The 17,776-nt window shown below is 37.6% G+C and overlaps 1 protein-coding gene across 2 annotated transcripts in view; it reads left to right on the forward strand.

The window, feature by feature from the left end:
- The window catches only part of LOC124644273 (ATP-citrate synthase), a 59,784-nt gene that overhangs the window by 4,832 nt on the left and 37,176 nt on the right, over positions 1–17,776 (forward strand). The window contains exon 1 of one of the 2 annotated variants that reach the window (XM_047183537.1): positions 6,196–6,350. The exons of the other annotated variant lie outside the window; for it this stretch is intronic. The gene's annotated coding sequence lies outside the window, so the exon portion shown is untranslated. Of the gene's footprint in view, positions 1–6,195; positions 6,351–17,776 lie in introns of those variants that run through there. 2 annotated transcript variants of the gene reach the window in all.

Below are 17,776 nucleotides of genomic sequence, written 5' to 3' on the forward strand. Positions count from 1 at the left end.
ACTATGGTTGAAGGGGTTACCAGTTATCAGAGTACCAAAATCATATAGGCAGTCGTTCCATGTAACATACTGGTATTCTATTGTAGTAAAGGCTAGAGAAATAACGAGTATGCCTTTGTCAGCATATCAGTGGCATGCTGATGTATTTTCAATAAATTCTCATAAGATCATACCGTGGAAATTAACATGGCAATTTGTCTCTACGAATTCAAGATACAAAAATAATAAATTCACTATCATTGATCTAGTTAAGGGTGCAGCCGTTGTGACCTACAGATGTTATATAACCGATATTGAGCCAATTACGGAACTGCACTAGTGTGACCTCTAAAGGTCTTTACTTGAGAATAATATAGCGATCTAGAATAACAGATTTGATTAGGTCAACGTTGAGCGTAAACATTTATCTATTTTCATCTTGCGGTACCTTATTTAAATGCTGATACTTCGAAAGGAAATGAAGTTACTATATTATGGATAGCCTCAAGATACCATGTAGCAGCTCCAGGTACTCAAAGACTGGTCGCCACCATTGACGCGTGTCTGTGGGCGACAGGTAGCTTGCTGTCCGTTTCTCTAGTGACGACAGGCCCGTGTCGGCGACTCGTTTTGGCTCTATGCGCTCCTCAAACAGCAGTCAGCAAACTTGGCTAGGCTCCTTAGAGCCAAAGCCTGCTGCAGCTGCGGGATGGTTCGATAGAGTTACCGCGGCTCCGGTACATAAGGTTAACCCGGGGAACTTGGTAACCCTCGGTTACACTTTCTAACCACTCGTAACGACGGCTAAAGATGTCCAAATGACAGACGGGACCCACCAATGAAATGTGCCTTCCGCAAATGCGTGAATCTTACCAAGTATCTTTAAATTCCTGAAACAGGAAGCGCTGCATTCTTTCGTTGCATTCGTTTTCATTGATATAATTTTCCTGTTAAATCTTATAATTCATTGGTAAAAGCAAGTGACCTCTACACGGTATGCTTCAGTTAAAAAGAACTTTCGAAACAAACAGTTGAATGTCATTGCCGAAATAATTAATTAGATAATAAATCAGAGGTCGACATTTCTTCTTCCGCAAATAAACTTATCGGTAACTATCTGCATTTTTAATGAATGGACAGGTGCAAGATTATTTGGCAAGGCAAGTGTTTATCCTTGTTACTTGTTGTGAGCAATCCTTACTTCCTTACAAATAAATAATGCGAAAGTAATTCTGTCTCTCTTTACTCGGTAGCGGAAAGAGGCGAGCAGTCGACTTTACTGCTGAGACTTCATCTGCTAGAGACTTACCATGGAAGAGAAAGAACTCTTATCTGTTGCTATCCCGAATTTGCTATCCCGAAAAATCTAAAAAAATACGTTATGGTAGAAAAACAAACATAACATAGGTCAGGAATTGGCTTACTAAAAAGTTTGATACCCATAATTGGTAGATAGTTAAGTCTGCTAGAACAGGAAAGCAGCTCTCTATAATACCCAACTGTCTTATAAAGAACAGCAAAAAAAAAACAAAAGCTAACATAATCCCCTACATCGATTTTATCTCAGCAGTTCTCAAACCACCCTTGAACCAATTGTGTCTCCGAATGCCTTCAAACCGTGCCTCTCGCTTTGTGAGGCAATAGAGGTCAATATGACAACTTCTAACAAGCTTTGTAGACCTTTCACTATGGCTAGATAATATTACTGTACCAATACTGCTGTAGGATTGGATAATTGTGAACTAAGATTGGTTTCAAGTGTCCCAGATTGTTTCTGCGATATTGTTCCTTAGAGTTACTGAGGCTTAGAACTTTTCGCTAGAAGGAACGTAGTTAGGTTTTAGTCAGAAATTTTCAAATGATAGTAAATGTTATGAATTCCCAAAAAAATTTGTTTAAGTTGGGAATTGGTGTTGATAATGAATCTTCTATAGTCTAAACAAAGATAGTATCTCTATTTACAAAAAGATGATGCAAAGACAACACAAATAAAACACATACACCAAAATAAATTATGAACAAGTAACAGAAAGACAATATTTGGACATAAGTATGGAAATAATAGAAATTATGCGTCACAACAGAGCACAACGACTCTCAAAGAAGTATCTAATACTCCTCCCGACCTGGACAGAGATTGAGTACTTGGTGTTCCTTTAACCGCCCTTTGTGGTCCAGAGCCACGGGGTAAGTCTTTCGAATAATCCACATATCCTCTGGTTGCAAATCCTGAGTGTGAAGAGGATGGAAAAGGCGTGATAATTTTTTTGAAGGATCCATTTTTCTGACGCAATTACTTTCGACGATGTAGATAATATTATACAGAATGGGACGTGACGGCAAAAATACAATATTTGTTTTTCATCATCACATGCTAGCTTGGTTATAAGTAATAATGTCATCGAGAACAAAATGACTAGCGAAGATGTCATAACGAATCTCCTAAGAAATGTAGCGGGCCAATATGCGGGTGTTTGTTACAAGGAACGGTACTAGCCCCGTCCACACACGCCTTTTATGGAACCCACCCATATTTTTTGAAACCAAACCACCATTCAATCAAGTCCAATCTTTGACAGATGTCTCAAAAACCCCGAACGTTTCGTTAGTTTACCTACAAGTGTATGTTATTTGACCTACAAGAAGACACCTGACCTACCTGCCTTATGTCATCTCTGCTCATCTTTCCTTCCTCCTTAGTTTTTGACAAACAGGTTCTCTATAGGTTTATTATTGAATCGCTTTACCGTCCGTCATACATTGTTTGTTTTACGGACTACAAGTGCTAATCAGTGTTAACAAGCTGAGGTTCAAATAATACTTTGTACATTAAAGGACATCATGGTAGTGTGAAAAATCTGCTTTGCGTGGTCAGTTTTTACACACAGGGAAGTGTTGAAGGGAGGGCGTTTTAGAGCTGTCTTTTCTACATCTTGACGTTCAAAAACTGCTGTTTAGCAGGCACAAATGATTATGAGTTTGAGTTAGTTTCTTCATCATTACTTACTTTTAATCAAGATACAATATAATTTGCTTATCGTCAATTATCGTCGTCATCATCGGTAGTCGTTAAGGGTAGTCAAAGGCCTTTCTGGCCTAGCAACTAGTCTTATGGGCAACAGGTAACTGGGATGAGGGGCACTTAACTGCATCTCTGCTTGAAAGCCAAACCCAGCATAGTTCAGGAAAGGGCTAAGCAGATGATGACTTTAACAAGAGCTGTTTTTGTTGGTATCTAAAATTAAATAAATTAAAGTTTGTAGTACTTTACCCAATTTACCGCATTTAGACAAAGTCAAATATTCCTCTGACGAGTCCAATGTTAGTCTCTACAAATAAGATCTATCTTAATTTACTTTCAAATAAACGTTTCTTTGAATATTTCTCAAGTCAAGTCTGAACCAAAGGGCCTATCTTTCTTCATTGCAGTACAAGTACCCTTTGACACAAAGACATTCACATAACTGATAACGAAGATATATGGATTAGACATATTAATATATTGTACGTCAATCAATAAAATCTATCTAATCTTAGTGCAAATTCCAAAGTCTTGACTTCAAAAATTGACTCATTTTTGCGTTTCGCCAATTCTTTATTTGATTGCGTTACGCCTACAAATTCCAATATGGAAGTTGCTAAACTATCTGTACCTTACACGTTAACATCAACCGTTTGAAACTTACTGAGCCGCATAGCGAAGAGATAAAAAATGACTGGGATCTATTCCGCTCACCTGGATAAAAAGATAAATTTGATCTCTAACACATAGTTTTTCAAATTGGTCCAATAGTTCCTCAAATTAACGCGTCGAATTAAAGTCTTCAGAGATTAAAGTCTTTTTTTTTATTCCTGATTTTAAGACAACTTGGTATCATAAGAAGAAAAATTGGTCTATTAAGCTTACTCTATCGGCGATTCACCATAGTCTTAGAGTGAAAAGCCTTTTAGAGCAATATTTTTGGCCAAAGTTACATGTTATTTTCGTCCTCTACGCCTGGGCCAAGTAAGGTACTTCTTACCCAAATCTATATAAATAAAAATGAATTGTTGTTCGTTAGTCTGATTAAAACTCGAGAACGGCTGGGCCGATTGACATGATTTTGTTTTTAAAATGTTTGTCGTAGTCCAGGGTGGGTCTAAACGGTGAGCAAATAAGGAAAAGGCGGTACGAAGTTCGCGGGGTCAGCTAGTTAATCATAAATATTTCGCACAGTTTAGTAATAGTAGGGAAAACAAGCGATGCGTGCCATTAGGGATTACAAAGCAATGATTAAAACGGTAATTACAGGAAATTACAATATCATTATTAACGAGCTATTAAGAAATCTAATATAGTCCTACTTTTGTCAGAAATAAGGTACTTGCATAAATAGCTTTGGGTCGTTTTCAGGTCTTACAAATTAAAAAAATACGACTACAGCAAAGTTGAAAACTCAGAAAATCATTATTCAAATTGACTTAAACATTAGCCGTCTTACCACAAAAACTTTTAAACGTCAGTTTATGCCTTGTCTAAAAAAATGTCAAATCATGACGTTGACATATGGTTCATTTTGCAGCCAAAATTTTATTAGACAAGTGTAAAACAGGGTTTAAAGTTTTTGTAGTAAGGCCATAGATTTTTTTTGTATAAGTATTTGATACAAACATTTCTTTTTTCTCAGCGTGTAAAAGAATATGACAAGAAAAAAAAATCTAACTCTTCAAAAATTCCAATTCTAATTTATATAGCAGTATAACCGTACCTATATAATAAACAGACCAAGATTTTTGCATCCACAACATAAGCAACCATTTTTAATTCAATTATAAGGAGCTGCATTTCAAGGTCTGACAATACGCCATCTGCATCTACAAAACTTATGCATATTTCATACTAACTTACCTACTATGAATAAATAAGACTCGAACAATAGTGCCCGTATCGTTTTGAAAGAAACATCTGACGATTATGTCGTCCAAATGGGCTATTTGAACTCAAAAAGTACCAAGAATTGTATTTCTGAGAAAACTAGAGTTTTTAAGGGGAGGTAAAGTCAGTTGTTGCCGGCTGATACCTTTATAAAAGTCGTTGTAATTCCACGCCACAGGCCGTCTCAGGATATTTTGAAATAAAAATTGACACTAGGACTTGTTAAGTTAATAATTCTCAGAAAATATAGGAAGAAAACGGTTTCGCTATAAACTGCCATTCTCCTTCTGCCCTTAAACGTGCCAGTTTTTATTAGTATTCATACTTATCTCTTCGACGACATCTCAGAAGTTTCCTCCAGATATGTGACTACTTAGATGGTCCTCTTCCTCTCCATCTCTCTGTATACATGCTCAAAACCTGCTTTATATATGATCTAATTTAATGTGCTAAGGAAAATTCGGGTTTAGAAAGAGCATGTTACAAAACTTCAGTCAAATACGAGTAATATCATTGAATGAAAACCAGAAACATTAACAAACGTAGAACGAGAAGTAGCGAACCGGTTTTTCATTACCTTTAGATAATTTCTGAAAAACTACGGAGTTACAAACAACATCGTGCTTTTTGCCTTAGCAAAAGTACTTTTACTTCATTTCACCAATTTCGCTACAAAGCAGCGAAGTTTAGATATATCTGTCAAAAACTCTAAAATGGCTTAAACTTTAAATTCTCAGCTACCGAAAAAGCTAGTTAAATCAGTAATGCGATCTAGTTACCAATCAAAGATATGTTGTTTTTCAAACCAACGCGAATTACAATTCATCACTTGATGTAAACTTGGCCGTGACCCCCTAAAATGTCAGTCTTGTTGCGATGCTGTCCTAAAATGTCAGTGTCATGGTCTCAGACTCCGTTTATTAGAAGCTCTACGTCACCATGGCCCGGACAATGACTTACGGCCTGACAGTTACGTAAATTGATCGTAGTAGGGCATAATATAACATGAATTCCGTAGTAACTTTCACCTTGATTCAGCATTTTTTTGCAGGCTCGGTTTCCTTTTTGGAATTGTAGGAAGCTGAGGATTTTTGTCTTTTTTGTGGCGGGTTTTTGGTCACATGCAATATCACGTGAGGTTTACCAAAAAAATATCTGTTTTGTGATTACATTTCACCTTAATAATTGTGTCCCAACCTCTTGATAACGGTTCATGCACCCGTCATAGTCGCCGCACGAGGGAACGGAACGCACCACACTAAATTATGTATGCGCAAGCGCACGCCACTTACCTATCGCCTTTCGTCATATCAGTCGCGCGTTTGAAGCCGCACCGTGCGGACGCGTCGTTCCAAATTCGAAAATATATCGCGAGTGATAACCGCGCGTGGATAATTAAAAATATTTTTTGTTAAATATTATCTGGATTTGAAACCGCACGCCGGAGTTTTTGGAAGTGAGTGTTTTATATTATTTTTTAGTATATTTCCGTATGTTTTAGTTGTAGTTTGCTTACATTGAATATGTAAATTACTTGTAAGGTGCCGTTGAGCGAAAGTGTGTGCCGTACAAAATCTTGTAAATGGTGCGCGTATTTAATGGAAAATCTAAGTTTTATTTTCTGTAATCGATCATTTAATTTGCATATTATGTAGTGTACGTGTGAACAGCACATGTTTTTGTTACGCTAAACTAGTACAACTATTTGCGGAATAAATGAATAAATCTAAGCTAAGTTAGGCAAGTCATGCTTACGAAATGGTTACCGTAAATAACATAGGCAATGTGACTTCTTTTCTTCGTAGAGAAAACTTATTTTCACTTGGTAGCAGCAATATAGAAAACGGCTAAGCGCGAGTCGAAATCACCCACGAAGTGCTCCGTACTATTTGCTTATGGGAGCCCCATATTGAAACCCTTGAATTTTCCGTACCATTCTATAGGATATTTGTTTAATTCTCTTTAGTTTTCAGTATTCGTTGTTATAGCTTTAGTAATAATATATCATCAGTGGAAATTTCAGCTGTCTAATTATCTCATGAGATATAGTCTGGTGACGGATAGATAGCCAGTGAAATCTTAGTAAGTAGAGTTTAGTACTAGAGTCCCGTTTTACCCTTTTGGTACGGAACCCTAAAACTGATGAAAGTCCCGTTGTTAAAGCATTTGGCAAACATATTGGAAACCGGTCTCTCTGCAAACGCCGTAAAGTCGTTTTGACTCGAAGTCAATATTGAATTAACTTATAGTGCTGTACAAAGTTCAGACTTGACAATAAATAGATGGATTCTTGAATAATATATGTTTTTCAGGAAAATTTTAATACTTACAAATGTGTTTTGAACGTTGTTTCCTAGTACTTATTGTTTGTCATAAAAATTATCGTTAAGAGTTATTTTGTAAAATCTTTATTAATTGTCTAAAGACTTAGTTTTTTTTTACTGTAGTCTTTTCTATATGGTGTTGTTTTTTGCGTGACGTTTTTGCTCTCAATATGTCTTCATTGTTGTGTTACAAAGCGAATTTTTCATATTCTTATTTTGGATGTTGAATATGTTTGAAAGAAGGCTCGTATTATTTTTGACACGCACAATGACATACAAAGATCAGTCCATGTGAGATTGGTGTAATGTATGTATGTCATATTTAAGTCATGTCTGATTTCCTCCGAGAGGTTAAGGTAAGATATACAGTCGGCTAAGAAAGTCATATACCAGTTTTTTCAAAGTATTTCTGTGTTTTTTGATGTTTATGTAAATCGACCTTGGCATTATTTGACCTTCGGATGAAACTTAGTTGAAGTCAGACGCCTGCCGGGGCTGCGGAATTGTTCGCGCGAGTTACTGCGGCCCTAGTGCACCAAGGGCTTAAGAAGGAACATTTTGGGTTAAGTCAGTAAGAGTCTGACACTCCCTCGCGCTGCATCCACAGCGGGAGGGGTCATTTGATGATATCCCATAAAGAAAAGGTGGCATAATACTTACCCATATTTACCTCTATAATTGTAAATATACGTCGCGTTTTATTTGCAAATGTGTGTGACGTCAAAACACGTCCAAAGTTACGCTTATTTACGCCCATAAGTTGGGTTTTCCACTTTTACAGTTCTTTTTTTTTAAATCTGACCTTTAATTTGTAAACAAATTACCTAGATGTGGGTCTGCTATAAATATATTTTTACCTAAACCTTCGAGTATTTTATTCTAATTTTAGTATCTGTTTGACAGCCAGATACAGGTTAGACTTGGCCCAAGTTCACCGACATATAAACTTCAGTTTTTTTTTTAAACAATTGTTTAGTACCTTTGCGTTCAATTTTCAAAGTAAACATCATCATCTCCCAAGCCTTTTCCTAACTATGTTGGGGTCGGCTTCCAGTCTAACCGGGCGCAGCTGAGTACCAGTGTGCCACAAGCAGCGACTGCCTATCTGACCTGCTCAACTCAGTTACTCATGCGTAAGACTGGTTGTGAGACTAACTGGCTTCTTTGGCTGGGAAATTCTGCATTATAATTATAGTAGGGGTTTTACCATTTAATTGAGCTATGGAAACCTTCGAAGGTTAAGTTATTAATAGTTTGAGATAATTCACCAGTAATTGCCACGGTAGTAGTTCAAGATAAACTGTAGGTCTTGGCTGACTGGGTTTCGGAGAGCACGATGAACTGTAGGTCCTGGCTGTCATTGAACATCTTCGGCAGTCGTACGGGCTAATAAAATGTAAACGTTCTTATTGAGTATTTATGGTGTAAATATTGTTTAAAGTCAAACTTAGTTCTTGAACATAATTTTCGAAACTGCTTATTTTTAATTGTTTTTGCCTTAGTATGAGAATACTGCTTCCTATTCTTGAGTACTTTTTATTATTGGTTTATTCTCTAGAATTTTGTACAATTTTAATTCAGAAGTCATGAGAAAAAATTGGCACTACAGAATTACAAGATTAGCATTATGCACTCGAAATTATATTCAACTTGATTTGAATCATCATTAGTTTCCTAGTGCCAGTATAAAGTCTTCAAATCTGTTGAGTAGTTTCGAAGTCTTAAGGGTACTGTTACAGCCTTTTTATCGTCCCACTGCTGGGCTGCGGCCTCCTCTCACACGGAGAAGGATTGAGCATTTATCACCACGCTTGCTCAGTGCGGGTTGGTGATTTCAGACTATAGTCCTTAAGCTTAAGGGTACAAGCAAGAAAAAAATATTCTTTATAATATAAGTAAAGATTGCAACTATAATTACTGCAGTTTCCTTCACAAAAAACCGGAAGAGTTTCAAGGTCATCATACTACAATATATCTGCATAAATATTCGTGTAAGTAGGTCAGACAGTGGCAACCCTACGTACAATTGACATGTAAAGTACTCCATTGTGTACTATTTGCAGAATGGCTTGTATCAGAATTTATACATCCCATTCGTACTTCCGTTTGTCTTGAGAACCTATCGTAGATACACGCTGAGAGGCGAGGTATCAGCGTCTTCTAAACCATTTATACTACTTAATGTATTAAAGAGGTTTGTATCCTTAAGGTTCCGTAATTATTGAACTGATTTGAAAAATCTTCCACTGTTGGAAAGCTGCACTCTTCTCGAGTAAAAAAGTCATTGGTGTCCGGGGTATCTGGGGGCACGGATGCCCCAGCCAAGTCTCGAGCAAAGCGGGCACGGCCGTACCATCCTTTTCTCGAAGCGTTTCGTGGCTATTTCACCCCTCTGTATCGTCCATGTGGACAAAGCTAGGAGTTTAGGTTTTCGATGACAAAGAGTAAGAATAGTCTCAAAATAACATGACATTTGATATTTCATCTCCCGAGCCTTTTCTAACTATGTTGGGGTCCGGGGTATATTTGGAAAGTACTTACATATTCAGACTTTAAAAAAGTTACCTTAGTATTGGCCTCACCTAGAATTTGATGAGAACGATATCAAGAACCAGCTGTACGGTTAAACTATTTTCTACTTAGCTACATACACACATAAGTAGATATATGTTCCAATTCTCGCGAACTATATAACAATGCAACTAAATATTCATTAATAGTACAAGTTCGATGAATTACTATAGGTACTTAAGTACCTAGTAGTAGTGGATTACCTATATTTTAAAACCCAAAACGTGTTGCAAAACGTGTCATTTTCTTAAAACCTTAAAATTATTATTTGCTAGGTTCCGTCCGCGGTTTCACCCTCGATCCGGGGGGAACTTCTTCCCGGACCGGGATAAAATATGGCCTATGCTATTCGGAAAAAATGTAGCTTTCTAACGGTGAAAGAACTTTCAAAATCGGTTCGATAGTTTCGGAGTTTTTATGGTACAAACAAAAAAAATATTCTTCTCTGTTATATTACTACTAGCTTTCGCCCGCGATTTCACCCGCGTCCCGTAGCCGGATGGTGACAAAAACTACAACCTTCTCCTGGGTCTAAGTTACCTCCCCTCTAATTTCAGCCAAATCGGTCAAGCCGTTTTCATGCTATGTCGTGACAACGGAAAGCGGGTTTCATTTTTTATATATAGAAGATATGCTGTGTTTCGGATGGCACGTTAAACTGTAGGTCCCGGCTGTCATTGAACATCCTTGGCAGTCGTTACGGGTAGTCAGAAGCCAGTAAGTCTGACACCAGTCTAACCAAGGGGTATCGGGTTGCCCGGGTAACTGGGTTGAGGAAGCTAACCTCCTCAACCCAGTTACCTGGCGACCAGTTACCGGCTATCTAAATAGGCAGTCGCTTCTTGTAAAGCACTGGTACTCAGCTGAATCCGGTTAGACTGGAAGCCGACCCCAACATAGTTGGGAAAAGGCTCGGAGGATGAGGATGATTACTATTGAAATAATCTGATGATGCAACCGGAAGATTTGAACTCGAACTTGTAATTATTTTTACGTTTTTCAGCTATTAATTTTGAACTTTCATACCGTTGAGTAATACGAGGAAAATGCAATATGAGAACAATATGAATATGTAATTGCCAGGTGAATCTAAACGATTAACGAGTGATTTACGATTGATTATTAGCTACTTAAATTATATAAATTGTATATGTCACCGTAAGATTACAAACATCGTTAGATTACAATCTATCTCGAGAGATTGTAAACTGTCGAATTATTGTAAACCGTAACACCTGATTGCAATTTAACGCATTATTTTTCGCTATATTATAATCTATCGATGAGAAATTGTCAAATTGTCAACTGTCCGAAAGCTCTCCCTGATTGGTCAGTCTTTTTGTAAGATCGAGAGCGATGTAGAGCGGTCAAATTGTCAACTGGCGTAGAACGGAATGCATCTTGCGCGCTGATTGGTAGAACGTCAAAAACAATGTTCTTTGCAACTCCCGGTGTCACAGCTCTTTGACGTGCAAAAATAAGTGACGGTTTAATTTTTTATAAAATCAAAAATTGTACTTAATTTTTAAGACTCAAATTACACACAATTAAAAATTGTATTAAAAATTGAAGTTAGTGACGAAAACGAATCGCTGCAAAACCGACTCCACGTAGTCTTGTCTGCCCTACCCCTAGAGTGCAAAACAAAACCGCGTAGGCGCGGAGGGGCGAGGCGGCCTGCGAGCTGAGGCGCAGGTAGTTTCAGCGCTCGCCGCCGCGGCTGAGGCTGGCCGGCTCCGCCGGCCAGCAAGCCGAAGCTGCGGTGGTGAGCGTGAAAACCATCTGCGACGATAAGCTCGCATGGGACCGCCGGAGCCCCGCAGCGCCGGAGCCGTGACAGAAGTTATGCTTGCTGCATGTTGCATGCTTACTTCCATGCTGGGTCAATTAATATGGGATGTGTTATATTTTAAACAAAAAACTCAGTAGGTACGAGTTAAAAAATTAGAAGGTAAATAAATATTTTTATGATGTCATTTAATAGTATTTAAGAAGTTTACTGTTAGAATGCATGCTACAAATTTAGATGCAAAAAAATAACCATCATGCTGAGTTGTATTTAGAGTGGAAGATAACTCGTGGCTAAGATAGTATTATTTAGATGCTCGACGCTTTATTAATTGTGGCTGACTTAGTAATTTAGAAGGCAACATACATTTTTGGGGGCGAATAATGATATTAAAAAGAAGCCTGTTTAATTAGCACCCCTTTTATTTTATTTTTAAATATTAGTTTGTATTTGAAGACAAAATACCTAACTGTATTTTTATAAGAGTTATTTTTATATAAATTTAATACTTGAAGAATTTTTGAAGAGCATTTATTTTATTTAACTGACACCTCTATTTCATTCCTAACTCTACGGGAACTCCATGGGAACAGAACGGCTGGTCGTGATTGGTCGATCTTACAAAAAGACTGACCAATCAGAGAGAGCTTTCGGACAGTTGACAATTTGACAATTTCTCATCGATAGATTATAATAGGGTAGTATTTAAACGCAAATCAAAAAATATCCTTTTTCTATGCAATAAGATTCCGAATTCCCATCAAAATTACTGATTGCACAGCAAAATATTCAACTCAAAATATCACTAAACACACTACAATTTATTTTCGCAGCGTACAGCGATTTTTCCTAAAGCAAAAGCTTTTTCATCAATGCACAGCTAATAATCTTAATGCACATTATACATGTTAACTCTTTTTCTTTTAAATATAGCTTCTATTTTTATATTATTTACAGCAGTTTTTCAGAATGAAACAGCATTTTATTTGTCTCAGTCATCTTATTATTTATTAATTACGGCATAATGAGACCAGCAAAAAAATATAAAATTAAATACAAAATTGTAATTTATTGAATTATTAAAGCGCGTCTTGCTTTCGCGGGGCGTACACGTTTCCTTTTTTGCCCTAATAATAATAGGCAACATTTTTAGCTTCTGCAGCTGGCGCCACGTACTTGAGTCGGATCGCAAGTCCGATGATATGCTTGCATATACATACTATAGTTCTTTAAAAAAATAGGGCTGGTGCATTGTCAGTCGTTGTCAGTATTTCCTTTTGGCATACATTTCATATAAGTAGTCATTAAAAGGCTACTACTATAATATCATATTTCAGAATGTTTTATAGTCAGAATCATCTTTTGGCATAGTTTTGGAATTTTTATTTTCCTGTAAGAAGCATGCAAACAAGCCTGAAGCATGAAAGCAGGCATGCAGCATGTAACCAGGCATGCAACATGGAAGTAAGCATGCAACATGCAGCAAGCATCACTTCTGTCACGGCTCCGGCGCTTCGTGGCTCCGGCGGTCAAATGCGAGCTTATCGTCGCAGATGATTTTCACGCTCACCACCGCAGCTTCGGCTTACTGGCCGGCCGAGCCGGCCAGCCTCAACCGCGTTGGCGAGCGTTAAAATTACCTGCTCCTCAGCTCGCAGGCCGCCTCGCCCCTCCGCGCCTACGCGGTTTTGAATTGCACTCTAGGGGTAGGGCAGACAAGACTACGTGGAGTCGGTTTTGCAGCGATTTGTTTTCGTTACTAGCTTCAATTTTTAATACAATATTTTTTAATTGAACTCTATCTTACTCACTCGCGCCACTCTGCACTCCAGTGACGAAAAAGCGCGCGAAGCCGCGAACCTTTTTCAGTTAATTTGTTCTGTTTTTAGAAATAATGCAATGTGACAGGATTTTTTTGTTATAATAATCATTTAATTTGTCGAGCATGGCTTCTTGAAAATTAAGACAAATATGATGAACAGGTTTTGTTGTACTTACTGGTTAATATGCGACTGGGATAGTTATTTTGCTATGAAATATGGAAAATTTGCTGTGCAGTCAGTATTAATGCTATGTATGTAGTATTTTTGTACAAGAATAAATTTAAGTGTATTGCATTATAATAAAAAAAGCAATGTCATATTGATGTATAATTTCGAATTATCTGCAGTTTGAGTGTTGTTAAACATTTAGTTTATTTGTAGTGAACTAAGTTATTTGATGTAAAAAAGAATATAAATGATGAGTATTAATTGATAGGCGATTATTTATTTGATATGCAATTTATAATATCCCATTATAATATAGCGAAAAATAATGCGTTAAATTGCAATCAGATGTTACGGTTCACAATAATTCGACAGTTTACAATCTCTCGAGATAGATTGTAATCTAACGATGTTTGTAATCTTACGGTAACATATATAAGCGATAAGATTGTGCCGTCAATTATTTTATTGAATTATTCATGAATGAATGACTAAAGTTATAATGACATTCATCATTAAGATGACTTACCTAATATAAGGCTCAAGACAGACGGACTGCATTTTAATTGCAATCCAACTGCAAATTGCAGTTTGAATGCAGTTGACACAACTGCAAATCAAACGCGCAGTCCGATTGTAGACGAATTGCAGACGGCGCGGCGTGCAGTCGTGTTCTGAAGTTGATTTGCAGTTCTATTGCAGTCGTGTCAACTGCATTCAAACTGCCCTTGAACTGCAATTTGAAGTTAGATTGCAGTTGAAATGCAGTCCGTCTGTCTAGAGCCTAAGATAGAGGGAACTACCAATTTCCCGTTCCCGGATAAAAATGGCTTATATGTTATTCGTGCCATTGTATGTCTGGTTCCTGTAAATAAGAAACGATTCGTTTCGAGCTTACTGGTGGTAGTTTTTATAGTTTTGTGTTAAAAATTGTTAGGCATAATTAGACAAGTTGCTGCCTGTTTCACTAATGCTTAACACAATTATATGAAAGGACATCTGTACTGAGAAAAATTCTTTAAAATGATAAAAATCATTTGATGTTCTGCGTCATTAAAAAAAATGATTAATGTTATGATATTTTATTGAATATTTAGATTTCTTAGGGCTGATTTTTCAATCGCCAGATAACTTCTATCTGAGGAATATTTTTAACGTTTTGACAGCTTTTGTATGGAAAATATGTCAAACCGCCATATTTATTCCTCAGATAGAAGTTAACTGATGATTGAAAAATCAGCCCTAAATCTAGCTGATGCAACCTTATTATTTCTGATAGGTGATATGATTCGTCGTTTTTGTGGAAAGCTTAGCAGGTTTATCCTTAGGGCTTAAGGTTTGAAAGCGGGTAGGTCACACTTGTGTGTGTAGTCATATAGTAACAATGTATATAGCATGTATATTAACACATACAAGCATAGTATGTGAGATTATATATTTGTACACAATCGAGTACTTAAGGTAACCAAGGGGTATTGAGTGGCCCGGGTAACTGGGTTGAGGGGGTCAGATAGGGCAGTCGCTCCTTGTACAGCTCTGGTACTCAGCTACATCTGGTTAGACTGGAAGCCGACCCCAACATAGTTGGAAAAAAGGCTCGGAGGATGATGAATAGAGTACTTAAGGTGACCTAAAGCGTCATTTCAAGCGTCATTCGTCTTTCTCAGAAAATTTGTAATAAAATTATTTTACGATTTTCTAAAGGTAAGTGTCATTTTTATTAATACTTGTATCTTTAACCCGCGACCCTGAGTGGTAATCAGAATTCTAATTGCACCTACTATAGCATTTAACTTCTCCTAAATGCTCCATCATCTTCCGAACCTATGTTGGGTCCACCACGACACAATAAGCGACTGCCCATCTGACCTCCTCAAGCCAGTTACCCGGCCATCCCCCTTGGTTACACTGGTAGTCAGACTTACTGGCTTCTGATTATCTGTGACGACTGCCAGATATGTTAAAATGACAGCCGGGACCTACAGTTTATCGCGCCCTCCAAAACACAGGCATTGCTGTCCAAGATATACTTAGAAAGTACATACTAACTTTTAAAAGTTGCATTGGTAGTTGCCTGATCTGGAATCAAACCCACACTCATACTTGAGAGGTTGGTTCTTTACCCACTACACCACCACGACTCGTAATTAAAAACATTAGTTCAAATAACCTCGAGGTTATTACAAAGTAATGTAATGTTTTAATAAAACATAGCGCTTATACAATCGTAGTTTGGAAAGTAGTTGTCCTTAGCTTAGTTCAAGACAGGACCATTGTTAGATACTAGACCTCAATCGCTTGTTCAAATATTAAAAATATTATTGCCACACGTAACGTAGGAAGGAACACGTAAAGCACTGGTATTCAGCTACATCCGTTTAGACTGGAAGCCGACCCCAACATACTTGGGAAAAAGGCTCGGAGGAGGATGATGCCGTAACGTAGGAACTACTCTACGAGTTCGGATGAAAATTATCCTAGCCGATATACATATAGTCTTGCCCGTTCTTCTCCATAAGAAGCTACTTTTAGAGTGGACAACTAGAATCAAACTGATTTATATTTTTAACGTTCATAAATGCTTCTAGAGGCCTGAATGAAATAAAATGATTTGACTTTCAAATATTTTTTGTTACCTGTGAGATGACGGCAGATAGAAGAGTATGGAGGAGAAAACATGTTGGGTTTTATTTTTAACGACGTCAAAAATCATCAAATGACCCCTCCCTCTGTGGGTTAGCAGCGGTGAGGGAGTGTCAGACTCTTACTGACTAAAAACCGTCGTGTTCCGTCGTAGGCCTTTTTATGTGCTAGGGCCGCGGTATCTCTCGAACATCCCGCAGCCCCGGCAGGCCTTGGCTCTATTGGGCAAACATGTTGGGCTGACCCCGAATAATATTAGGATAAGGGCAGGGAGATGATAGTTCAGTAGTTCCTGTTATTAGTGCGTTTAGAAAACAAAACACTCAGGCTTCCTATCGCACCATCTTTTCGGATAAAATCATTCAAATGACAATAAAATTATAGGTTCGCTTAAATTGTCGTCCATGTAAAAGTCGTTAAGATTTCAATGGAGATAAAAGTTACGAAATATTTGCGTTGACTGTCCTGAGTTACTAGTATCAATGTTTTATATGGAGCCACTGCCCATCTGATCTCAACACACTTACCTGAGCCACCCATACCCTTTGCCAAGATTGGTTGTCAGACTTTCTGACTTGTAACTACCCGCAACGTCTGCTTAAGTTGTTGAAATGATAGCCGGGACCTATTTATCGTGCCTTCCGAAAGCCACGAGCTCCTCCTTATTCTAGATCCATATGAAATACTTTATTTTTAAATGAATTTATCAAAAACCTTGACCCTTCATTTGATGAACGCATATATTACGTGATACATAAATAGGTAAATGTTTATAGGTACATTGTCATTTAATAGTTCATAATAATTATTTAAAACTTCAACAGTATAAAAATAGAATTATTTACTTTGTTTCGAGATACTAAACTGACGTTGTATGTTTTAATCGTTGTGCAACTTTACTGATAATTTGTTTAGGCACTTTAGTTATTTCGGGAATAGGTGGTTTACGAGTAGTTGCTATCGGAAGACACGTTAGGTATCTGTGGCAGTCGCTACGGGTAGTCAGCAGAAGCCAGTAAGTCTGAAAACCCAGTCTTTTTAGGGGGATTGTTGCTTAAGCAACCAGGCTGAGAAGACCAGAGAGGCTCCATGTAAAACACTGGTATTAAGCTGCATACGGTTAGACTTTAAGTCGTCGTCAACGCAGTTGTGAAAATTATGATGGTTGAGGAAAACGGGAAATTCCAAGAACCTCTACATGGACGATAGTCTGCAAAAGGCTGACATTCGTTACGTTCATATCTATGAAGATGAATTTTAAGTGTTACCATAACCACTTAGCAATAAAGGTGTGTGTGCTGAACATATTCCAACCTTATCTTTTGGATTACACTGCGCTAATAATGCAGATGTTTCACATAACCAGCTTTAACCAGCTAAATATTGCAATCCTTCTTTCAAGCCCAATTTTACCGGTAACTTAAACGTCGGTTTTTTCTTAAAACGACTGACCCCTGGCTGGATGCCTTAAATTCTAGGCATCCACAGGGAAAAGTCCGGTTAAGCAGAACACGGCCTCCTAGGCTGAACTGCGAGATGCCATACAAAAAAAAAACGACTGTTTACT

This window comes from Helicoverpa zea, chromosome 29, assembly GCF_022581195.2.
Source record: "Helicoverpa zea isolate HzStark_Cry1AcR chromosome 29, ilHelZeax1.1, whole genome shotgun sequence".
NCBI classification, from domain to species: domain Eukaryota; kingdom Metazoa; phylum Arthropoda; class Insecta; order Lepidoptera; family Noctuidae; genus Helicoverpa; species Helicoverpa zea.